Below are 26,062 nucleotides of genomic sequence, written 5' to 3' on the forward strand. Positions count from 1 at the left end.
TTTTAAAGGTGTCTTTGGACCTTTCTCTTCCCCTCTGTAGTAGGCAACCTAGGTCCTGTAATGGGTGGTGGCCAGACTCCTGGGCAGAGTGCAAGGAAGCAGAAGAGATCGCTGTGTGACCCTGGGTCCCGGCAGGAGCGTTGGATGACAGACTCTCGGCTTTGGAGGGGGCTGCAGCTTGACTTTCTTCCGAGTGCTCTGCTTGGGCTAATTCTGGAAACAGCGTGCGTTCCGGAGCGCCCACTCCCTGGGGAAGGGTGGAGGTGGCCCCGAGAGAAGGGCTGCAGAAGCCGCCCTGAGGCTGCACGTGTCTGTGGAACAAGGTGCCAGCCGATCACTGCACTTTAGCTTCCATTAAATCCAGCCTCTGCCTCCATTCTGTGAGCAGCTCCCACACCCGCAGGGCTTTCACTCTGGCTACCGAGGCTCACAGGATGAGGACCCTGGCCCCGCCGAGGAGGCCACAGTCTCCTCCACGCCAGCACAGCACACGGAGGATGGACGCCACCTGCACCCGAGACGTTGGGTCTCAGCGCCTGGGTCCTCTACCCTCCTGCACACAAATGCCCTCTCCTTGGGTTGAGCAGGGCTGAGATACGGTTTAACCACGCCTCTCAACTCAAGTGGCTCCCAGTGAAGTCCATCCCTCCCGGTGGCCCCAGGCTGGACCAGGAGCCTCAGCGCTGTGAGCTTATCCAGGGCTGTGTTCTTGCTAGTTCGATCCACACGAAACCGGAGGGAAAGGCACCAGCTGGTCGGAGTCCCGGAGGACAGTGGAGGCAGGGCTTCCCAGGGGGCGGGCCAGCTGGCCAGGGGATCCACAGAAGCCACTGGCCATTTTGTCATTCCGAAGCCCCGTGTGTCGTTTTGTTACCTAATATAAACTGAGGCGAGGTCAGATCCAGCGTTATCTAGTCATCCAGGCTCTAAAACCCAAATACCGACCCACGGCCAGGCTAAGGCGGTTTCTCTTGTACACTGAACCGTCCTTAAGTAGGTTTCTGTTGCTGGCGACCAAACGGCAGAAATTCAGTGGAAGAAAACTGCTTATATCTGTGGTCCGATGATATTATATCTGGATCTGGGGTCAAGAGATCAATCAGCAAAATCAAGTAAAAACTGGCTTTGCATCAGTGCAAGACGTCACCCTTGAGTCAAGAGCAAAGTCGGGATTTTCTGAGGCACAACTGTGCACCTTGTCGCATCTAAAGCACATCACTGGGTTGCTTAAATTCTGACACCTCAGTAAGAAGGCCCACCGTCAATTACCAGCGATCAGTTTTCCTGGCTTTGGGCATAATTTCTCTGCCTTTCATTCCCACGGTAGCCCCTTGCAAAGCGCGCACACACACACACACACACACACACACACACACACGAAGCTTCCACCTCCCAGCAAAGCCTTTTGGGAGCCCAGGGAGAGAATCCTGATCTCCCTGGAGAGGCTCCTGGTGCTTCCTTGTAACAAGGGTCCCTGCACAGGGACCATCACTGAGTTTGGGCAAAGCCAGACTGTCCATCCTCACAGCTCATATGCAGAAGGGCAGGGGTCCTTGAAGGGCACAATGGGTGCTGTCACCCTGCACCTCCCACGGGACCCTGCCCTAGCAACCCTTCCCACCTCCTCTCCATTCACCAACTTGTCTTTGGTCTGAAACCCCGGTCCAAGGGGAGCCCTGGGGACAATCCCAGGGCACATGGTGGGTACTCATTTGTTGAGCAATGACTAGATGAGTGAATGAGCAGATGGGCCGGGCTTAAGCAGGGCACACTATCAAAGCGTCACAGAGCAGCAGACCCGTGCTCCAGGCTGATGCTCTGGCTATGCAGGCAAATCCTACAGAAGACCCTAGACGTGCAGCATCTAGAGGAGCAAGAACACCACAGAGCAGAGCCTGGCCTGAGGGCTCGCTCCCCAGCATTTGGGGCCTATTGAAGGCCCAGGACGAGCCTGGCAGGGACAGAGAGGTGGCAACACCGCGATTATGGCGCAGTCTTCTGGGCGGCTCGCCAGTCCCACCCTGTCCCACTAAACTTCTGGGAAAGGAAGAAATACATGCATCGCCAAGGCCGCACAAGTGTAGATTTTGGCTGCGTGAACAACACCTGTTTTGACTGGACCACGACACGGGAGGTCAAGAGGCAGGACGGCAGGGAGCTGGCGGAGGAAGGCACCGTGTCTGACTTGGAGCCAGAAGCCGCTGGGCAGCCTGATGGCTCTGTTTCCTGTTTGAAAGGCCCCTGAAGACGTGCGTGCGACCAGGAGATCAGGAAGCAGCATCGGGGAGCGAACGGAGCTTCCCATCCAGTCAAGGACTGTGATTCAGATTTCTGGACAGGACGCACGGATCTAAGAAGTCCCTCTCATGCTGCCCACTCCAAAGCTCCCATCGCCTCCAGAATCCACCTCCATCAGTCACTGGCTCTCTGAAAATGTCCGGAATGCACTCTCAGTCTGGGGCCGCGTGTGGCGGGCAGCAGCCGGTCTGGGGCGTGTCGCGGGGATGAGAAGCCCACTGAATTTGGGGCCAGATCTGTGTGCGGTCCCTGTGGGCCCCGCAGGGCAGGCAGGAAGGGGCCCCTCTGAAGCCGGCCTTCAAGGCTGCCAAGGTCACGATTTTCATCAAATGAAAATCCTGCCACATCCTTCTCTTCAGTAGCTTCCACTGCCCTCAGGGTTGAGGCCAGACGGCCGGGTGGGTTTGGGCGGTGGCCCCATCTCCCCTTCCAGCCCCCCCTCCCCTCCCCCCCGCACAGCAAACGTGCCAGCCTCCTTGCTCCCCGTAGATTACTGGCTTCTGCTGTTTAGATCCCCCTCTGCACTTGCTCTGCCAGCCAAACTCCTCTTGGCTCTCAGCTCTCTGACCCCAGCCAAGCTCTCCAGCAATCCGTGCCCCGGGAGACCCGGGCACCTGCTTCCAGGCCACCCGCTCCCCACTGTGCACCCTGAGCAACTGCCTTGTCCGTCTCCCCCGTGTCTGAGCCCCTCAGCTCCTTGGCTCTGCGGTCCCACAAGCACACGGCAGATGCTCCACGCGTGCGCCTGGACACGTCTGCCTCCTTTTCTCTTGGACGGGCACCCTCCTCGCCCACACTCCCTACACCCTTGCAGGGGAAAGGAGGAACAGGACGGACTCCACTAGATGCCGGGCTGACTGATCCAGGGCAAAGGTGGGCTTTACGCCCTCTGTCCCTATTCTCCCAAGACCCCAGCCGGCACAGGTCCCCCGACCAGGAAGACAGGAAGGCTGACAGGTCACTGTCACTTGCTCTGAACAAGGTGAACACGTTCCTCTAAACTGCATTTGAAGGAAAGTCGAAATCCTAGCAATAAATTCAGAATGGTGCCATTGCATGGGCTGGGCAGCAACTTGGCGAGGGGGACCCTCCTGCCCATCCCGTCCACCCCTATCACATCACACCACACCTGCTGGTGAGGGATGTGCTTCTCCACCTGGATGCTTCGAGGGGTAAAAATCCACTGAAGCACGGAAGTCACAAACCCAAGCCTGGTGACGCAGTGTGGTCCACGGACAGCCTAGGTTTGATGTGCGTTGGGTTTTGAAAGTTTTTCTTTTATTTTTAAAGATACAATTTTAAAGATATAATTCTATGCAGTCAAATGCAGACCTTTAGCCTATGGTTTGATGAGTTTTGACAAATGTATACCCCCATGCAGTCAACGTGAAGAGCACTGGCCACTTTTCCAGAAACTTCCTTCTTGTCCACTCTTCCCGCACCCCAAGAAGCACGCACTATTCCGGTTTCTATCTACAGAGACGGTTAGCTCTGCCTGTGCTTGAACCTCCTGTAAATGGAAACACAATACTCTTTTGTGTTCAGCTTCTTAAATTCAACAGGTTTCCAAGGCTCATCCCCGTGGCCACGGGCGTCAGAGGTCCACCCCTGTTCACTGCTGAAGAGTTTTCCACTGCACGCCTACCACGTGCTGCTAACCCATTCTCCTCTTGATACACACTTGGGCTGTTTTCCAGTTTTTTGCTATTATGAGCAAAGCTGTTATGAACTTGGGTGTAAGTCTTTTTTGTAGGCAAGTGTTTTTCATTCACTTGAAGTGAATGCCTATAAGTGGAATCGCTGGGTTCAAGGAGTAGGTGTATGCTGGTGACTTAAAAGGATTTAAATTAGTTTGAAATATTTAAAAAGGGGGAGAGTCTACATAAAGCCTGGAGATCTGGCTTCTCTTGGGAAGAGCAGGTCTGCCTGAATTCCTGCTAGGCTGCGTGAGCTGGCCCCTTACCAGCAGCCTGGATGGGCAGCGTGCCACACGGCTCCCACTCCACCTCCTTCATCACACAGCCTGTGACTGCCACTCCACCAGGGGACACCTGGGCCCGGTGTCCGGATTTAAAGTGCCTCTCCATCCCCAGCACTCTCGCTCAGAACGCCAACAGATGATTCTGAAATCGGGGTTGGGGGAGCCTGAATTTTCTCCTGACTCAAAGCAAGAAGTTGTAGTAATTCCAAGTGAAACACTTCCTTTTCAGACCACGACTATCCACAGCGGTGGGAGGATTTTAATTTGGTTCGATCTTCTTTAATATGCGGCAGATACACAGTTTTTAATCTTCTTTTATTAAAAGTAAATCCACCCTCCTCGTCCAGGTCTCTTGTGTAACTGCCTAATTAGGGCAGAAGCTTGGCCCAGCTCAACAGGGTGGGTCGCTGTCCCTTAAGAAGGAAAGACTTCAAAGAACTGCCGGCATCTCCTGAAAAATGATAATTGGGAAACAATGTGCATGAATTATTTATAACCGCACCTCCGGTTATTTGGAAGAAAATTTTGGCTGCAAATGGCAACTAAGAAAAGAGCTCGCCATATTTCGGAACTCAAAGAAGCTGCTTTGGAACCTCCCTGCACACCTCAACCACGGTGGATACACACACTATTCGTGTCTGGAGAGGAGGCAGGGGCCAGGGTCCCTTCTGAAGGCCTGGCCCACTTCACGCCTGAAGCAAGGTCGCTTGGGTCTCATCTAAGTAAGTCAACTGTTGCTTCATTTATTCATTCATTCAACTACTTACTGGCATCTACTGTACAACGGTGAACGAAATAAACAAGTCCTCCGTCACGGACCTTTCTTTAGTTATTTATCTTTTAATTTTTGTAAAATATTTATTTATTTTTGGCTGCGCTGGGTCTTTGCTGCTGTGCGCGTGGCTTTCTCTAGTTGCGGCGAGCAGGGGTCACTCTTCGCTGCAGTGTGCGGGCTTCTCATTGCGGTGGCTTCTCTTGTTGCAGAGCACGGGTTCTAGGCAGGTGGGCTTCAGTAGTTGTGGCACGCGGGCTCAGTAGTTGTGGCTCATGGGCTCTAGAGCGCAGGCTCAGTAGTTGTGGCACACAGGCTTAGTTGCTCCGCGGCATGTGGGACCTTCCCGGACCAGGGCTCGAACCCGTGTCCCCTGCATTGGCAGGCAGGTTCTTAACCACTGCGTCACCAGGGAAGCCCCAGGGACCGCTCTTTAAACACCTTCTCTTAATAATGTGGAACTGTTTGATTACAGGATTGTTTTTCTCAACAGGCTCTACCCCTGAATGTTGACTTCTATCAAGATATTTTCTACCACCAGCCCCCAGTGGCACTCAGGATTCAGACTCTCCCTCCATTTCTAAATCATCCCGACAGGTTTTCTAATAGACAGCCTACCTGCTATTTGTTTAGATCACACGGATTCAGATCCGTAGGACAATTCTTTGTTTCCCCTCCTTATAGTTTTGGGGGAGTCTATTCTCTCTGCCACCCTCCACTCAGCTAACTGATTAGTTTCCATCTGGTAAGGCTAAACACTTTAAGTAAAATAGTTCCAGGGTTACAGTTTTCGTTATCGATGCTCTGTCGATAAACTACCATCAACACCACATAATTATGGAAAATTGTAACAGCAGCACAGCGGTAAACCAAAAAAGGTACCCTTTGGGAATATTAATAAATTGATACTCTTTTCTTTAATAGAAAATTCATGCTTATTTCATAAAATGGTTTGCTCTCACTCTGGGAAACATGATGGCACTCATGAATTTTTAAAGAAATGCTGATTTGAGTACGACCAGGAGCCAGTCATAGGGATTTGTTTACGTGTTTATTCACTCAACAAATATTTACTGAGTGTCTTCTGGACACAGAGCATAGGAGGTGGCCTTGTTAATCAACAAGATTAGACAGAGATGTTGCCTTCGGGGGATTTCTACTCTGGCCGGGGGCCAGCCCTCTCCTGAAAAGAACTTCGGTGGGTCAGGGTGGGGCTGTTGGGAGAGACCACACCAGACCACTTGAAGGTCTACTCTGCTTTTGCCTTCGATATAGACGTCCTGGGTACGGTGGATGCCTCAGGGACCAATGCCCCATTCCTGACTTTGGGAAGTTCCTGTGGGCAGGAAACCACGCCTCTACCTTGCCGAGCGTAGTACGTGCATCATCACGACCCCTGAATTGAGCAGAAGTCCAGGCAGTCAGCGGTATGGCTGTCGGGAGAAGCTGATGGGTGGGCTCCTTCCTGAGTCTGGAGTCTCCCCCTGTTCCTACCTTGGTCAGGAGCTCCACCTGGGGTTTAGGCAAAGCAAGAGAAGAAGGTAGCAGCGGATACTTCAGCTGTTGGGTCCTGGGGATGCTGCGTCTGTCCTCAAGAGCAGAGGGCAAGGAGAAGTTGGGCGTATTGGCCAGGAAGCTGCTGGGCTTCTCAGTGACGAGGATGGCAACTCTCCTCGGGGCATTTCATTGTCCCAAAATTGCCTTTGTGACTCACTGGGAGGCTCCAGAAGGTGGCCAGTCTAGTGCAGAGCCCTGACACCTGTTTCCTCTACCTGTCACCCCGGGCCAAGTCTCTTGCCCCCCTCCTCTGTGGTCTGGGGGCACAGGGCCTGCCTGTTAAGACCCACAGGGGACGCAAGTGAACTCTCGGCCCACGTTCTGCTCTGAGCAGGTGGGAGGGAGCAGCTACAGACACAACCCCCGTGTTCAGGGTGCCGCCCCTGCGCCGGCACGTTCGAGGCACCCACAGCTGCGTGGTACCCTCCGGGGGTGCAAGGTGCCCCTAAGATGCTCACAGCCTAATGGGACAGACGGACACACAAAAATGAGCGTGGAGTTAGAAAGCGGAATATCCCAGAAGGGCAGGAGTGTCCAAGAAGGAGCTTTCAAGTGATTCAAGTGTTATAATTCTATAATTTGTTTTACTGGCTCAACTTGCACCCGAATTTGGAAGCATCAAGAATGCTGGCGGGGGCGGGAACCCTGCCTCCACGCATGCGCAGTCGCTGCAAACCCGGACGCGACGGCAGAGATGACCAGCAGGTGGCGCAGGCGGGGAGGCCAGGGAACAGCCCATCCGCACCTGTCCGGGGCTCCCAGACTCCAACCCAGAATGTTCCCACCTCCTATAAGGTCAGGCTCTCACCCACCCAGCATCCTTCCAGGGTCACTCCAGAAACGGGGTTTCTGGTACCTGCACAGCGCCGCACAGCAACCCCACAAGCGCCAGGACCATTATTTGTTCTCTAATAATCCTCTCCATGCATTACAGTGAAGGGATTAGTAACTAGCATTCTGAGGTGCCTCTGAATTCTCCTGAACGGTCATCCTCACACCTGTTTCCCAGCCTGGAATTCTATTTCATAATCTGTGGACACTCTACCTCTCCCTCAGTTAAGAGATTTAACACTTGAACAGACTTTCCTCGCCTGAAGTGAGAGAGACTATAAATCAGACAGCATGCCACGTGCAGGAAACTGGCTTTGTTCCCGCCGTAGCGATTCTTCCAAACACGTTAAAATTAATTCTACTGGAAACTATAACTCAAATTATGTACAAATAAAGTGGTGGCCGAGGGCAGAGGTAGCAGTTAATTAAGACGGAAGACTTCCAGGACATGCTGGCCTGGCCTATCACTTGCTTCCATGTAATGGATCAGTTATCAGTTATTTAATAAACTGACTGACGACAACTGCTTTGATATTTATGTTTTGGGGGAAAGCGATGGAGAGAGCAAAAGAGGCCGGGAGGGCAGGGAGGAAAGGAAAGGGGGCAAGTGAGGGGGAGGCCAGGAGCTGGACAGGGTGGGGCCTGCCTGTCCCTGGTGTGGTGACGGTACCTGTGCCCCAGGGAGCAGCTTCGTATTCCTCAGTCCAAGGAAAAATGTCAGTTCCCGAACCAAGCTGCGCTCTGCTCTCTCTTGCCGCCCGGGCTGGCCTCGGGAGCCCCCGGCCCTGCCACTTTGTCTGAGAGCCTGCCTGTCAATTGGGGTGTCATCTCCACGTGAGGCTCAGACGAGGCCGTGAGGGAACAACATGCGCAGACGTGCTCCAAACCCACCAGGTTTCCAGGATGGGATGTGGGTCTGGTTCACGACCAGCAGAGGGCCTGGCGCCCAGGGGCTGCCCAGGAGGATTTGCAGAGTGAATGGCCCTTGTTACTGTGAGCAGAGGCACCATACGCCCTGCTTGCCTTGGATGGTCTCAGTTATGCCCGTCACCGGCCTAATTTTCCATAGTGTCCTCTTTCCCTCTCAAAGCATCAGGGCTCCACAGATCCACTGTGTGTCCACCTGACTAGGAGAGACGGATGGAGGTGAGGTCACCAGGCTGGCATGAGACACGTCTTCGTATGAGACCTGACCCAACAGAAATGGCCTAAAATCCCCCTCAATCTAATTAATGGCATTTAAACAATTAGGGAATTCCAAGTTTTCAAATCCCCAATTATTTCATTCCTTTCAGCATCCTTTAAACCACAGCTGCCCTTCCGGCAGCATGGAAAGCACTGGAAAAAGCCTGGGCCACCAGTTCAGGGCAACCTGAGCTCTGGTTCTCTAGCTGTGTGGCCTTGGCCCAGCTCTTTCCCTCTCTGAGTGTGTAAAATGAGCAAAACAATGACCTCATGAGACTTGGGGGAGAGTCCATAAGATAAGAAGAGAGCCTTTCACACCCTTTCTGGAATGCGAATAAACACTTTAAAATATGTTCAGCTCAAAGGCAACCAAACAAGAAGCAACAGAATCCATTTTATTTCTCTTATTACAGACTGGTGTTCTGAGTCGGGGAAGGAAACCTAAGAGGGGCCTCAGTTTTCAGTCCCAGAGACATAAACCCCCAGAAGGGCCCGGCAGTTCCGGGACAGTGAGATGTCTGGGGTTCACCCACCCACCACAGCATCTACCAAGCATGGCTCTGCCCAGGCCCTCAAGGATGCCTGAGACCCGCCCGGACAGCACGCCTCTTGGACTCCACAAGCCTCCATGCACCGTCCCTGCTGTGCAGTGTTCCCACGGCAGGTGCTCATGGCACAGAGCCCGCTGTGCTGTCCCTTGGGTGGAGGCGAGGGCAGACTTCTTACCTGGGGGCAGCTGCCTGCTACCCCCAGTGCGAGCCCTGTGTGCGGCGGGGAGACACCAAGCTTTGAGTACCACCCCAAGTCAGCACCGGGAGTAGGAAGTTCAGCCACGTAGCACTTGGGTACCGAGACAGAACTTGTGCCCTTATTTCAGAGACAACCATTTCCAGAAGCACAGTGAGCCGTGCAGGTGAGGGTCAAGTAAGGATGCTGAGGCTGATCGTGATGGTGACATCACAGGGCACTTGCTCCGGCCCAAGACATGGGTCCACGCACTTTACACACAAACACACTTGACCCTCATGGCAGCTCTCTGAGACAGTATAGGCACTCATCATGCCTGTCTTATGGCAGAGGACTTTTGAGGGACCAGAGAGGTTAAGTAACCTGCCCAAGGCCACACAGCCATAAAATGGCAGAGCCTGAATTCAAGCCCAGGCAGTCTCAAACAACCAGACTTTAGAAAACCATGTCTCCAAGGTCAAAGTGAGCTCACCAGACCTGGGAAGTATTCTGAAACACTGTAATGTTTTATCAGGACAGGCACAGGGAGTGCAGGACTCCATCTAAACTAAAAAGCATTTCCTTTCAAGACAAATGGACACACATTCTGTAAATTCCAAAAATTCACTGAAAATATTTACTTTAACTCCGCACCCCCCCCCCAGAGGGGGTCATGGAACTGCATGAATTGTTTTGGCACTAACTGATGTTAGCATGTTGTGGGTTTGGGATTCCAAACAGGTCTACTCAGAAACTTCATTTTATCTATTATACCTGGGAAATGGCCCTGCATCATAAAATAAGTGCTTAATAAATATTTGTTCATTGAGGGAATGAAATGGCCAAAAAGTTTACCAAAAAAAAAAAAAAAGCCTGAGTTGAGCTTTATTTTCCCCAACTGCTATCTCTATAAACATCAGCTGCATCTCCTCAAATATTTATCAATATAGAATCGCAGAACTTTACGTCCTTTGAGAGAGATTCCTTGTTCTGTTACTCCAAAAAAGGAAGAAAAGAAACCTCAAAGGAAATGGATGTCCCAATCTGCTAGGAAGTCAGGTAACAGGAAAATAGGAAACAGGCCCTGAGAATTTGAGTTTATTCAAGTGTGTTTAGAAACGCTGAGGCCAAGCAGAGTCTGGCCGCTTTAAGCGACACTGGACCTGGCTGTGTCAGAGGGGAGTCTCTTGAGCAAAGAGCATCCTTTTATTTGAATGCCGATGATGAGAAGGAGGAGAATGCTTTAGGGCGGAGCCACCCAGAAGGCTTTTTTCTGGTGAAGGAGCCTTTCACAGGGCTTTGGCACAGTCATGGGGGCCCGGGGGTGCGGGCCTTTCAATTCCCCGAGGGAGGCTTCCTTCTTTATTTTAATCCACCCAAAGGCCTGCTGATCGCCTTCCTGCTGTATCCCAGGTCTGGCAAAGTCACCCAGATGGAAAGAAAGGACCAGGGTACTGATCAGGTGTCTTCCGACTCCATGCAGGAAAGTTTTCAATAAAGACGCAACTCTGTATCGACAGAGCATCAATACCGCTCCATTGCCGGTTTGCTTCTAGAAGCTGTGTAACGACGCAGCAAGCTTGAAAGACTACACTTCCCGACTTCTCTGTGGCTCAGATGGGAGGAAACAGGCTTAAAATTAAGCAGTGATTTTCAAGTCAAAGTTAGTTAAGTACCTAAGGGGCTCCTAGAAGTGTGTAAAATTCTTGTGCTCAGATTGACCTTTGCCTGTGAGAGTCTGCTTTCTCCTTGGTCTGTGAAATCATGCCCAGGGACCCCGAGGGTGCTGACCCTAACTGAGCTCCAGAGAGAAGGTCCAGGGACTCCCTTTGGTCTTAGGAAGCCCAATAGTATCGTTACCACTCCCAAGATCTGCAGCGGAAAAGGACAAGCAACAGATGCCACAGTGCGCTGAATTGTGCTCCCCCCAAATTCCTGTCCACCTGGAACCTCCGAATGTGACCTATTTGGAAACAGCGTCTTTGCAGATGTAATTCGTTAAGATGAGGTCATAATGGATTAGGGTGCGCCCTAAATCTAATGAGTGGTGTCCTTATTAGAAGAGGAGAGACACACACAGAGAAGGACGTGTGACACTGTGATTTATAACATGCAATATACATCTGATCTTCCTCCTGGTTCCTGGCACAGGGCTCCTAAAATGCTTTGAATGGCCTGGGTGATGGGAATGTCTTTTGCTCTAATGAGGCAACTCTGGGGGAGCTCCTGGATGGGGGCTGGTCACAAGAAACACCAAGTCATGATTAGAAGCTTGACGTTTTCAGCCCTGCCCACGCCCCTACCCCCCGCCCCATTCTCTTGAGAAGGGAGAGGAGCTAGAAACGGAGTTAATGATTGCTCGTGCCTGCTGAAGAGTCCATACAAATCACAATAGTACAGGGTTCGGAGAGCTTCCAGGTGGGTGAACACATCCATGTAGAGGGAGGGTGACGCACCCCAACTCCACGGGGACAGAGGCTCCTGCGCCCAGGAGCCTCCCAGACCTTGTCCTGTGTATCTCTTCATCTGGCTGTTCATCTGTATCCTTTATCGCATCCTTTAATAAACTGGGAGATGTGTTTCCTGAGTTCTGTGAGCTGCCCTAGCAAATTAACTGAACCCGAGGAAGGGATTGTGGGAACCTTCAGTTTAGAGCCGCTCGGTCAGAAGCACAGGTGCTGAAGGGGCAGCAATCTCGTGGGAGGGATCCCTTCATCTGTGGGATCTGATGCTATTTTCAGATGATGTTAGAATCCAGTTAAATTGTAGGATGCCCAGCTGGTGTCACGGAGAATTGCTTGGTGGGAGAAAACCTCCACATGTTTTGGGACCAGAAGTGTCAGTAGTGAAGCGTTCTGTGTAGACGTGAAGGAGACACATAGGAGGAAAGAAAGGCTGTTTTTTTCCCCTAAAACACCATGTGAAGACGGAAGCAGAGATTGAAGTGATGCAGCCACAAGTCAAAGCTCGCCAAGGATCACCAGGAACCATAAAAGCTGGAAGAGGCAAGCAAGGAACCTCCCCTGGAGCCTTCAAAGGAAACAGGGCCTTCCTGACACCTTGATTTCAGAGTTCCAGCCTCCAAATCTGTGGGAGAATCGTATCTATTGTTTAAGTGACTGAGTTTGTGTTCATTTCCTACAGCAACCGTAGGAAATGGATACAGACGCTGAGCTAAGAAAGTTGTGAAGAGATTTCTAAAATGCCTCTAGTTCCCTGTCTGCCCGTCTTCCCCCTTCACTGGCTGTGGGATCCTTCCAGATCCTTCCAGGTCCTTCCAGACCTCCTTCCTGCTCATCCCCTACATCCATCAGTCCCCAACCTTCCACATTCTTCTCACAGTCGACTTGCCCACTTTTCGCTTGCTCTGTCTCTTCACCCTGAAGGTCAAGACCTTCTTCACCACACCGGGCAGTCATCAGGATTAAGTGAGGAACCAGAAAGAGCGGGGCCAGGTACACCCCCCAGGACACCCCAGGGAGGCCGTGGTGGCAGCCAGGTGGCCCTCCCATGCCCGCTCAGCCTGGTACCTGCGGTCCACCCTGCACCCCATCCCCAGATGGGTGGTCCCACCCACCCCTCCTCTGTGCCCAGGGACCTTCAGGCAGTTCCCACGCATCTGTATCCTCTCATCACCATCACAAGCTTTGTCTCATCATTCACTCATTTTCCTAAAAAAACCAAATACATGTATTTAAAAGGAAACGCTTTGTTTTAAATTTTTAACATCTTTATTGGAGTATAATTGCTTTACAATGGTGTGTTAGTTTCTGCTGTATAACAAAGTGAATCAGCTACACACATACGTCGTATATCCCCGTATCTCCTCCCTCTTGAGCCTCCCTCCCACCCCTCTAGGTGGACACAAAGCACGGAGCTGATCTCCCTGTGCTATGCGGCTGCTTTAAAAGGAAACGCTTCGTCATTAGCGTAAATGGGAAAACCAGCATCGCTAGCCATATATAGTGATGATCTTGACAATCAGCTCAGTAGAGAAGGGGAAGCAATTCTTGCTAAACACTGGCCCCGTGGAAAGCTCTTGGGCCAAAGCCTGTTCTCTTTCTGCTAAAAGATGTGTGAAGGTGTTGAAGACACAGTAGCATCAAACTGAGCCTCTCCCCGCTTTGAGCACGAGAAAGACTGGAAGGGGATGAAGAAGGGAAGAATTTCTCCCTTCATGATTCAGAATTGTTCACTGCTATGTTCTGTTTCCACCTAAAACCATCTCAGGACTTTTGTGCATCAAAGGGTATTAGCAAGAAAATGAAAAGACACCTTCCAGAATGGGAAAAAGTATTTGCAAATTATGTTTCTGATAAGGATCTAGTATCCAGCATATATGAAGGGCCCTTACCACTCAAGGACAGAAAGACAAATAACCCAATTAAAAAACAAAGAACTTACATAGATATTTCTCCAAAGAAGATACACAAATGACCAACAAGCACATGAAAAGATGCTCGACATCACTAATCGTTAGGGAAACGTGAACAGAAACAAAACCACAATAACATACCACTCATGCCCACTAAGATGACTAAACTTTAAAAAAAAATAGAAAATAACAAGTGTTGGCGAGGATGGGGGGAGGAACGGGAATCTCATACTCCACTGGTGGGAACGCAAAACGGTGCGGCTGCTGTGGAAGACAGTCTGGGGGAATCCCTCCAACAATTCAACACAGAACTACTCTATCCCCAGTAATTCCACTCCTAGGTATATATCCAAAAAACTTAAAACAGGAGTATGATGACTTGTACACCACTATTCACAGCAACATGCTTCACAATAGTCAAAAGGCAAAAGACGACCCAAACGTCCATCAACTGATGAATGGACAAACTAAATGGAACTGCGGCATGTCCGTACGATGGGATATTAGGGCAGCCATGAAAAGGAAGGAAGCACTGACACCTGCTACCGCCTGGGTGACCCTCAAAAACATAATGGTAAGCGAAAGAGACCAGACAAAAAGCTCACATAATGTCTGATTTCATTTTTCTATGAAATACCAGAATACACCAACAATAGAGACAGAAAGCAGATTCGTGATCCCAAGGGACTTGGGCGAGGGGGAAATGGGGATCGTCCGCTTAAGGGGTACAGAGGGTTCCTTCTGGGGTGATGAAAACGTGTTGAACTAGGTAGGCACAATAGCGGCACAACACTGAATGTACTAAATGCCATTGATTTTTACTCTTTAAAATGGTTAGTTTTAGGTGATGTGAATTTTACCTCAATAAAGACAGAGCATCCCAGGACCACCCCATACTGTACTTTGGGATAAAAGCCACCCTCCCCAGCCCGGCATCCAAGATCGTCATGAATGACAACAGTCACAAAAGTGAGAGTCGGCGAGACACTGGTTGAGTGCTGCATACCCAGGGCTTTCCATTGTCCACTCATTTAATCTCCACGGCAACAATAAGAGATTGGGACCACTGTTGTCCCCACTTCACAGATGAGGAAACTGAGGCGCAGAAACACTGAGTAACTTGCCAGAGTCACACAGCTCAGTAGCTGACGCAGCTTCCTCTGGGGTGGGGCCGGAAGGGGTGTTGGAAATGGTGCTACAGGCGGAATATCCCAGTGGGCACGCACGGCTTCTATACAGGATTCCGATCTCCAAACTTCATCCCTTTCTGCATTAATCATTTCTCTTGATTAAATACTAGTCCTACATTCCGTGGGTCCCATTGTGCTAAATTACATGGTGAGCATGCATTGCAAATTACACTCATTATTAGAAGTCACACGGCAACATTTATACTAATTAAGTTGGGTCCCATTTCCTTTGCTCTAATTTTAAAACCCTGGCAGAACCCCAGCACCTTATGTCTGCGTGTGAACAGCCATAAACGGATGGAGTAGAAATGCACTTTTAACTTCCAGCTATTTAAGATTATTTTAGACTTAAAAACTGCCTCAGTATTATGCTGCTTTTAAAATCGACAGAGAAAATATTTTCTTTAACACATTAGAAAACATTTTTGAAAGTTTGTTTCCCCCGAGCGTGGTTGACTTTTTTTTTTTTTTTTTTTTTTTTGCGGTACGCGGGCCTCTCACTGCTGTGGCCTCTCCCATTGCGGAGCACAGGCTCCGGACGCGCAGGGTCAGCGGCCACGGCTCACGGGCCCAGCCGCTCCGCGGCATGTGGGATCTTCCCGGACCGGGGCACGAACCCGTGTCCCCTGCATCAGCAGGTGGACTCTCAAACACTGCGCCACCAGGGAAGCCCGTGGCTGACTTTTTAAATGTGTTTCCCAAAGAAATACAAATGACTGCTACCCAGTGCAATTAGGAGAATATGAAGGAAGAAATAATAATAACAGTGATGCTCTACAGAGGCTGTTCGGGGCCAGGCAGTTTGCTGAGCGCTTTACAGGAATCATCTCATCTCAGTCCCTCAGCCACTGAAGAGGAAGGTACCACCTTCCACAGCTCAAGTCACTCCCGAAGTCTCAAAGCAAGGAAGTGACAGGGCAGGATTTCAACCCAGCCTCTGATCCAAAGGCTCTTGCAACACTTTTCCATACTTCAAACTACGTAGCTACGCATGCCTGTTTGTAGGGAGGCAAAACACATCACACATAAGACGTATCACCCCCAAGTACTGCAGAACCAACTGAGGTTGCTTCGTTCACCAGCTCATGTTCGTTTATGTAGAAGCAACTGCGCGAACACCTGCTATGCGCCAGGCAGGATGCCAGGAGCAGGGACGACGACAGTGAGCAGAGAAGCAGCAGCCCTGCCTTCCTGGGTTCTGAGGTCTCCGCTTTCTCCGCTCTTCCGGCCAACGCGCCCACTGCTGCGTCTTCCCTCCTCGGACCCCCCCTTGCAATCGCTGGGGCACTGAAGCAGAGTGATCCCCACCCCTGCTTCCTCCTGAAGAGTACTCTCTCTCTGCCCTGGTACCTCTGGAGCCCTCCTGCACGGGGGGCCACCTTTACACAAACTTCCTGCAAACAGGAACCTTCATCACCTGTTCCCAGGACGGGCTCCCTCCCGCAGCTTCCCCGCAGCTCAGGTAAGCAAACAGAGGTGCGGTCCAACGCGGGGGGGACACTCACACTCTGTTACAGCTCAGCTTTCTGCTCAGCAGACACACGGCTCTGGATTAGGGAGGGGGCGAGGGCTGGAGTGTGCCTGCCCAGGGGTCACAGACTGTAACTGAAGTCCCGAGGCAGTGGCCAGCCCTCCGGACATCAGACAGGAGGGGCGCTCTTCCTGAAACATGAATGAGGGAGTTTATTTAGGGGGGCCAGGGGGAGGGGAAAGCAGGTGAGACCGTAAGCCCTTCAGCCCTTAGACCCCTTATTACAGAGGAACGTCAAGCTGCCGCGTGGCGGCCCTACTCAGCAGGGGCTGACTTTCACAGACTCCGTGTGTTCCTGGTTCTGAGAACTTTCCCATACGTTATCTCCCTCAGCGCCCCCGGGAGGTCCCCAGGGGCAGGAAACGGAAGGCGCAGTCCTTAGTCTGCCTGTGTTACGGAGCGGGGCCCTGAGCCCACCCAGGATCTGGGGGACAGAGTGGGAGCTACCCCAGGCCACCTCACAGCCCCCAAAGCCATACTGGGAGTAGGTGGATTTAAATCACATCAAAAGGCAGAAAAATCGTGCAAAATTCACCCTGTGCCTTATTGGGATAAGGTACCGTGGGAACAACAGCTCAGGTTCTCCTAACCATGAGCCTTTTTCCAGGACGCCAAAACCCACGCCACTCAGTGTGAAAGAACAGGACTTTATGACTGGATGCTCTTAGCTTCCAACTCCCAGAGAAGTGGTCCCTTGCTCTTTTCTGTGTGCTGCCCCATACACAGCGCACGCAAACACACACACACACACACACACACACACACACTTCTCTTTAGTGACGAACAGCCAGACGGCACCTAAGTTGGCTGGAAGGTAAGGGACGCACTTTCACCTAAGAGGCAAAGTGCTATGAAGTTTTTCATTCATGATGTTTCTGGGGGCCCACATGCACAGGGGTGCCCTTCTAACGGGGCTCCCGGGGAGAAGGCCGGCCCTGGCACGGCAGTTTCCAGCCACCGGGCACAGGCGCCGCCAGAGGCTTGGTCCCGAGTGAGCGAGCAGGTGCAGTCCTTATGGCAACACTGGGATGAACGGCCATCCCTCCAGGAGTGTACAGAGCCTGGAAGGGTTCCCTCTACTTTGCTGGGAAAGACTGACGTTCCAGGATAAACTGATTAAATGAACCACCTCGTAGGAAGCAACCTAATGTTTTTTTCTCAGCAGGAAGCCTGTTCTCACCATATGTATCCAAAGTAGTTCAAAGGCAGTTGTGTCTGAGTTACCCACAGAGCAGCATTAGCAACTGAAAGTAATCTGAGCATCTATCAAACATACAGTCACTGTGAGAACAGGTGCAATTACAAAATGATACAGCCTTAACTGTAGCAGTAGGAGAAAAAAGAGAGAAAGAAGGCAGGAAGAAAAAGAAAGAGAGAGACAGAGAAAAAGAAGGAAGGAAGGAAGGAAGGGGGGAAGGAAGGAAGGAGGGAAAGAAGGTGACAGAGAGAGAGAAAGAGAGAAAGAAAGAGAGAAAGAGAGAGAGAAAGAAAGAAAGAAAAAGAAAAAGAAAGAAAGAAAGAAAGAAAGAAATTGAAAGAAAGGAAGGAAGGAAGGGAGAGAGAGAGGAAAAGAAAGACGGAGGGAGGAAGGAAGGAAAGAAAGAAAACAGCGAGAAGAAAATCTCTTCCTCCCATTTTTTAATTGGTTAGTCAGCTTTCATGTCAAATATTTCCTAAAATGTCTTTATAATTTCCACGTTAGCTGAAAGATGCATGTCCAAAATCTTAAGCACGTTCTCTTTGCTTAAAGAACATTTAGATATTATATTTTAAGTGAAAGAGAATACTTATATGTTAAATAGCAATTTAACGCATAGGAAGACAGAAAATCTGCACCAATCGTTTGTAAAAACTGCTCACCCACCACCTGCACGGATGTTACATTTCACAAGCTGGTCGCATAAGCTCACACACAACCTTGACCAAGAATAGAAGCGCTGTGACATTCTTAAATTAACAGTGAGAGGCAACATTAGATATTACATTTTAAAAGCTGTTGGAAAATGCATTTTTCTCCCAACCAAAACCAGCGACATAAAGAACATTCCAGAAATCCCTTTTCCCGTCTGTGTTGTGCATCCCCAGATACTTACAGAGCATGGCTTTCTGAACAGCCCCTAGGTGATCAACTCATTCAAACCCATGTCCACAGCACTGGAGTCTCGCCGGTTGACAGTTTGAACATTTCCAAGCAGGCTACTGATGCAAAAGGCAATACGTAATTTACGCGGGGATTCCCTCTGTAATTCTCCTTCTGAGGCTAGTGGCTGCAGTACCCAGACTATGTCATCAGAAACCAGAGCCCAAAATCCAGCAGGGGAAAAAGTGTCAGGAGAGAGGGCTCATCTCTAGTTGAAATCAACACTTGCAAATAAATGTATAATTTGCAGTGGTGGAGTGCCCTTTTTTCCTTTTTTTTTTTTTTAAGTTTAAAATAAATCAGGAAGAAAGGTGGCAGAGAAGCAGTTTGGCTGCTGGAAGCAAGACAACCCAGCTGCTGGCTGCTGCAGTCGGCGGTCCCAGCTGGGTCATCAAAACCCTCCGGTGCACTGCGCTTGAAAAGGCAGAGGAAGGGAAAACACCCAGCGCCCAGGACAAGCGGGGTTCACAGCCCAGAGACAGCAAGCACAGACATGGCAAGATCACGAGTCCGGCATGCTTCAGATTCAGTTTCCAAATAAAAATTACCACTAATGTTATCCTTTCCCCCGAATTCTTTCAAGGCAAAACTAAATTGAAAGTGAAAAAAACGTGCAGGAAAACTCTTCCACACACGTATGATGCGAGCCTTTCCCCCAAATAGGCTTTAAAGGTAAAAATCTTTTATTCTAGAGTTTTCCACTTAGCTTAGAGAAAATTCTAAGAGAAAATTCTATTCCGGGCATGATGCTGCTTTGAAGAGAGAACTTCTTATAGCAGAAAGATCTCTGTTTTCTCTCTAGAGCACTTCCTAAAATAAAAAGGGAAACGGACTCCCAAGTGTTACTCTCAAGTCTGTTATCTGAAAAACCGAAGCTGCCGAGCTGCTTGTTCTCACCAAGTTCTCCTTCTCTTGCATTAAAGTGGAAGTTTTTGTTTTTTTTTTTTACGGAGCTTCTTTATCTCACATTCTGTGGGTCAAGCTGTATCCCTGGAAGTGTGGCCCCTTCATAAAGAAAGTGCCTTTCCCATGGACATGGTTATCAGTGCACGAGGCAAAAGGCTGTGCAGACAAGTCTGACCAGTTGCACATCTTCAGGAAGGAGCACCGACATAAACGCACCAAAGCGGCACCCAACGTCTCGAGGATGGTTTGCTACGTGTCACCTCTGCTGCTGTCGTTGTTGTCAATACTATCAATTCCTCCGACCAGCCCCAGGCACTTTCATTTCGTCCTGAGAATGTGATGTGAAGCACTGTTTACAAAGTGCTTCCTGTCTACCAAGGACTGTGCTAGGTAGTCATATTCTCTTTCACTGAATTCCCAATTATTTCTGCCTCCAATAAAGCAAAAAAATCCAGACCGAAGTGGAAAGCCTATAAAAGAAGCACAGGTCGACAACAGCCCTACAGACGTGTTCTGTGTGGCAGGGCCAGTGACCAGGCTTCCAGCAGCTACTGGAATAGCGGCGCGCACGGAATAGATCGCCACCCTGCCTTCCTGGGTGCCTGAGATGAGCACGTTAGTTGCCTGTAAATCCATTCATTTTCTGAAAACGCCACTTCTCGTTCATTTTCTGTTGATAAGTAATTTCTGAAACAATCATCAGAAACCATCTCTACGGCAGACAGCCAATGCTACTCGCCTGCAACAGGATTTGAGATCTCTTTTATTCCCGAAGGGGGCCATTATTTCCACCGGTTGCCATGGTGATGCTGCAGTATCGCTGCTGGGGTTCCACTGCTTCCCGATGCAGTCACGCCACACACTTAAATCAAACCATTTGTATCACCCTGCACGGGTTTTTTCGGAAAACGAACACCTGGCTGCGTAAAACTTAGTTAATTGAACTCATCTTCATCTCACGGTGGTGACGGATGCGGACGGCCGAAAGCGTCTGTGTGTGCCAGCACCCACGTGCGCAGCAAGATCTCAAACAACAAGAGGACACATCCAAAAATTTCTTATTTGTTTCCCTTCATTAACTTAAGGAGAGATTTCTTACTATTTCCAATGACTTGAGAAATGCTTTTCAAAAAGCAAAAGTAAGGAGTTTAGGATGAGCAGATCACACTACTGTATATAAAATAAACAATAAGGACCTACTGTATAACACAGGGAACTACGTTCAACATCTTGTAATAATCCATAATGGAAAAGAATCTGAAAAAGAATTATATATAAAAAACTTAATCACTTTGCTGTACACCTGAAACTAACACAACATTGTAAATCAACTTTACTTCAATAAAAATAAAAAATAAATTTTAAAAAATGGGAAAAAAAAAGATGCAAAGCAATTAGTTGCCTGAATCTACTTACACTGGTACTCAACAAATGTTTCTTGAATGCAAAAAAAAAAAAAAAGGCAAAAGTAATACGACTAGAAATGAGGAAGTGTACATTTTTATTGTTGGGAGTTTATGTTAACTGAACCTCTGCCGTATTCATTCTTAAACTCTCCTATCTTACTTTTACTTGTAACTAGTAGACACACAACTGCACACTAATACATGTCCATGTACTTATTTATTAATTCCTGAGGTCTCTAACCTGTGAAGCTTAAATAAATGAAACTACTGATTTGACTTTTCAGTCTTTAAGCCCTGATTTCCTGAGCATGAACCGTTCAAGTGCGGAACTCACTTTGAACTCAGAGATGCTGGTTCTCTGAGGCTCTAGCCCTGACTCCAGATTGTGGGAGGGGTGTCCACCGCGTGACAGCCCCAAAGCAGAGGAGGGAAATGGGAGATGGCCAGGAAAATGGCAGGTGGGAGCCTTCCTTTGGAGCACACGGACTTCACCACGTTTCCTTTTGAGCAAACACAAAATTTATCTGGACGCTCAGGGTGAGCAGCCGGCTGTCCTTACCTCCTACTGCAAATGGTCTTGAGAGCCAGCTTGCACTCCTGACACCACAGTGTTCATCGAAAGGGGAGAAATCAAATCACCGGGATTGGATTTCAGAGGTCACATTTTGGAAAAGGCAGGTAGGTCATTTACCAAAGCCAAACTTCAAGGAAAATGCCAAATCTAAGTTTGGCCCCAATTCATTAAGTTAACCTGAGTTGAACTCATGTTACCTGTGCACTCTGGTCTTTTTTCCTTCCGACACTCTATTTGTTTGGTGTTTGTTTTCTTTTGCCTTTTTCCATTTCTGTTTTTGCCATGACACTAAGATTGGCCAGGCTCAAAGCTGAGAAGCTTGTTGTTTTAGGGACAGAAAGAGAACTCTCTCCACGTAGGAAAGAATGCCGTGGGGGCCTAAGAAACTGAGGCTGCAGCGATGAATAGACACACTTCTCACAACTCCCACTTCATAAAGAAATGAGGGGGAGGAGGTGGGGGAGGGACGGCGTGGGAGTTTGGGATTAACAGATGCAAACTATTACATATGAAATGGATAGGGACTTCCCTGGAGGCGCAGTGGTTAAGAATCCTCCTGCCAATCCGAGAACATCCCACATGCCGCGGAGCAACTAAGACCGCGAGCCACAACTACTGAGCCTGCTCTCTAGAGCCCGTGCTCTGCAACAAGAGAAGCCACCGCAGTGAGAAGCCCGCACACTGCAGCAAACAGTAGCCCCTGCTTGCCGCAACTAGAGAAAGCCCGCGCGCAGCAACGAAGACTCAACACAGCCCAAAATAAATAAATAAATAAAATTAAATGGATAAACAGCAAGGTCCTACTGTATAGCACAGGGAACTATATTCAATATACTATGATGAACCATAATGGAAAAGAATATTTAAAAAGAATGGATATATATGTACACACTACCAAATGTAAAATAGCTAGCTAGTGGGAAGTAGCCGCATAGCACAGGGAGATCAGCTCAGTGCTTTGTGTCCACCTAGAGGGGTGGGATAGGGAGGGTGGGAGGGAGGGAGACGCAAGAGGGAGGAGATATGGGGATGTATGTATACGTATAGCTGATTCACTTTGTTATACAGCAGACACTAACACAACAGTGTAAAGCAATTATACTCCAATAAAGATGTTTAAAAAAAAAGAATGTATATATATGTATAACTAAATCACTTTGTACAGCAGAACTTAACACACTGTAAATCAACTAAACTTCAATAAAAAATTAATTTAAAAAATAGCAAAAAAACACCACCAGGGCAAGTCGAGAGAGGCTGTGGAAGAAAGGAACAAGCTTTATATTTTAAGACCCTTAGTGCTTTTTTTCTGCTTTGTGTGCCTTTTTCACTGTGCACTGGGAAAGAAAGAAAGAAAGGAAGGGAGGAAGGAAGGAAGGAAGGGAGAAAAGAAGAAAGGAGGGAGGGAGGGAGGATGGCTGTAACGTTCAGAGTGATTCCCAGCAGCCAGGGTGCCTCAGCCTGGGTGTGTGAGTACACAGCCTGAGTGTGTGTGGTCTGAGCCATCTCTGCACCTCTCTGACTCCTCCTTCAGGGGAAAGAAGGGTCTTCCTGAGCTCAGCTTGGACACGAAATGAGGCGGAGGGTGGCCGCTGAGAGGTGGGGGGTGTGCTGAATGGAGGGGGACCCACTGACTTGTAATAATCCATAATGGAAAAGAAACAAAACCTGGGGAAGCCTCCAGTGCTGATGTTCTGGAAAAAAAAAAAAATCCTTAAGCTGGAGTTTGTATGGTTAGAATCCTGAGCAATTTGAATAGACTTTATCTGAAGTTAGTATAATGCAGGAGAAATGGGGGAACCACTATCTCCCTCCACATGCCACCCCCTGGTATGCAGCATGCAGCCTGCCCCCATCCGCAATCTTCTCCTAGGGGTTTATTTTCTACAGTGGAAGCAATGTTTTTATCAGGGCAGGTTGAAGATATTCCCCTCTCTCTACTATCATATGCACGAGAGTCTTCAGCCCAATTAACTGCCTTTGGTGAAACAGAAGTTAAGTTACAATGTTGCGGAGCGACGGAAGCTTCCGACACTGCATCCTTCTTAGAGGAGCTTCTTAGAGGAGCTCTCCCCCTTCCACACAATTAGACATCATTCACTGCTCCGCATCCACACTGGGAATAACATGTGAGACTTTACATCATCTTGAGATGAAAAGTGAATGGTGCGCTTCCTGGCAACAAGATGTCCATGACATGAATTTTCCCAGAGAAACCTGGCACTCTAATACCCAAGGTTGGCAGCTAAGACAGAAGCAGGTGGAGGAGATTGCTTGCTGAACCCTCAGAGAAAGCTCCCTGTTTCATGCTAACACACATTTTAGAAATAGAGGTCAAAACCATTTCGTTCAAGGTGGTCTGGGATTTTTTTTTCCCCAGTGTGTAGCCTGAGTGTAAACACAGACAGAATGCCAAATGAGACAAGTTAAAAATGATTAGGCTCCTGACCTGACAATTTTCCTCTCATGCTCGGCAAATTCACCACAACTCCAAGCAGTGCTTGCTTCAGTCATCCTGTGATGTCATCCAGAAGCATTAATCAAATACTGCAGCATCATTGGAAAACAGGGGATTTCATAGGTGTTTATAACAATCTATTGCAATCTATCTATGCAATAGACAATCTATGCAATAACAATCTATCTATGAAACTACAGAAGCCTTGGGTACCGTCCGGTTCCAAACCCTGCCTCCAGGCTCTGGGCCATCAGCTGAGTACCAGTAGTTCTGTGGTGCTATTCCGGATCCACAGACCCTGAGAATTTAGGGGCCTCTGGGACCTAAGTCCTTCACATGGAGGCCCTACAAAGCACAGGACTCACTGGTTGTCAGGCAGCCCCTGGTGATTGAACTTGGCCTCCGGGCTGCGACACCCTGAACTTGGCCTCCGGGCTGCGACACCCACATTCTGGCAAGCCCCCGGGCTGCACCCTCTCCTCCTGGAGAGGGACCACCATGACCTAACCTCCTCTGCTTCAGAGGGAGAAAAATAGCTCCATCCAGTTCTGATGTATTTCAAGATTCAAGGGCTATGCCCACCAAGCAAAGCCGCCTACCGGCCTTGAAATCCCGTGCCTTGAAAAGGGCTATGTTTAAATCAGTCAACTGAAGATGCAGTCGGAGATGAGAGCCTGTTATCAATCATAGGTTTTACACACCAGGAAGAATCACTCTGCCCTCAGCATCGATCCCGTGGTACCACCTTCCATCAGAGCAGAGAACTCTCCGCAGCCTTTCCCAGGAGCCAGGATGACCCCAGTATTCAACCCCCAGCCACACAGATCCGAAGTCATCCTTCTCAGAGAGGAGAAGCCCAAGCATGGCTCCTGGCTTAAGGTGCTCTGAGTTCTGAGGATAAGGAGATTTTGAGAGGCACCAAGTCTACTCGTGAGATATACCAACCCACTTGGCTATAGGCAGTTCCCTTGTTTTTGTTTTCCTGGATTTTGCTCCATCCATTTCCCTGGAGAGATGGTGTGCTTTGCCTCTTACTCAACGTGTCTGAAGCTCAGGCAGCAAGGAGGAAGGCCCCTGCAGCCAGGAGCTTCCGGGATGTCACAGAGCCGAGTCCGAGGTCCAGGCTGCAGGGCTCATGAGGGCTGTGGGTCGTGGAGGGGATAGCGCTCTCACTCTCTAAAAATACAGCGATGTGGTGAGACTCGGCTTCTGAATGTAACTCCTTCTATGACAGTGGGCTGCAAAAGTGCTAAAAGCTTACCTGCCTGAAATTCAGGGGGTTCTGACCAACCCCCCTGAGGGATAACACAAAATACACTGGGTTTTTTTTGTTTTGTTTTTTTATTTTATTTTTTTTTACCTCTTTACTGGAGTATAATTGCTTTACAATGGTGTGTTAGTTTCTGCTTTGTAACAAAGTGAATCAGTTATACATACACATATGTTCCCATATCTCTTCCCTCTTGCGTCTCCCTCCCTCCCTCCCTCCCTCCCACCCTCCCTATCCCACCCCTCTAGGTGGTCACAAAGCACCGAGCTGATCTCCCTGTGCTATGCAGCTTCTTCCCACTAGCTATCTATTTTACGTTTGGTAGTGTATATATGTCCATGCCTCTCTCTCGCTTTGTCACAGCTTACCCTTCCCCCTCCCCATATCCTCGAGTCCATTCTCTAGTAGGTCTGTGTCCTTATTCCTGTCTTACCCTAGGTTCTTCATGACATTTTTTTTTCTTAAATTCCATATATCTGTGTTAGCATACGGTATTTGTTTTTCTCTTTCTGACTTTCTTCACTCTGTATGACAGACTCTAGGTCCATCCACCTCATTACAAATAACTCTGTTAATTCCGGATCCTATCCTACTCCACACCGCAGGGGCAGTTCAGGCTAGCATGACTTATTTTGCACATTCAGGTCTTTTTCACCTAATTTCCTTGTATTTTCTTCAGTTACCCATGTCACCTATTCCCCCAGGACTGGTGGGAGGGTAAGGCTGCGACCAGCAGCTTGGTGTAGGAAGGTGATAATTAGGGGTCCCGGGCAGTGAGAGCTCTCCGAATCCAGGTGCCTAGCCCCGCCCGCCTCTCCCCCTGTGTCCTGGGGCTGCTCTGAGAGCTGGGTCCCGCTGTCAC

At 49.3% G+C, this 26,062-nt stretch overlaps 1 protein-coding gene across 7 annotated transcripts in view; it reads right to left on the reverse strand.

The window, feature by feature from the left end:
* PTPRE (protein tyrosine phosphatase receptor type E) overlaps positions 1–26,062 on the reverse strand; it is a 167,316-nt gene that overhangs the window by 62,477 nt on the left and 78,777 nt on the right. Inside the window, exon 1 of one of the 7 annotated variants that reach the window (XM_030832088.3) lies at positions 18,540–20,037. The exons of 5 other annotated variants lie outside the window; for them this stretch is intronic. The gene's annotated coding sequence lies outside the window, so the exon portion shown is untranslated. Of the gene's footprint in view, positions 1–18,539; positions 20,040–26,062 lie in introns of those variants that run through there. One more of the 7 variants, XM_060286025.2, reaches the window with a different exon arrangement.

The sequence above is a fragment of the Globicephala melas genome, chromosome 16 (assembly GCF_963455315.2).
Source record: "Globicephala melas chromosome 16, mGloMel1.2, whole genome shotgun sequence".
NCBI classification, from domain to species: domain Eukaryota; kingdom Metazoa; phylum Chordata; class Mammalia; order Artiodactyla; family Delphinidae; genus Globicephala; species Globicephala melas.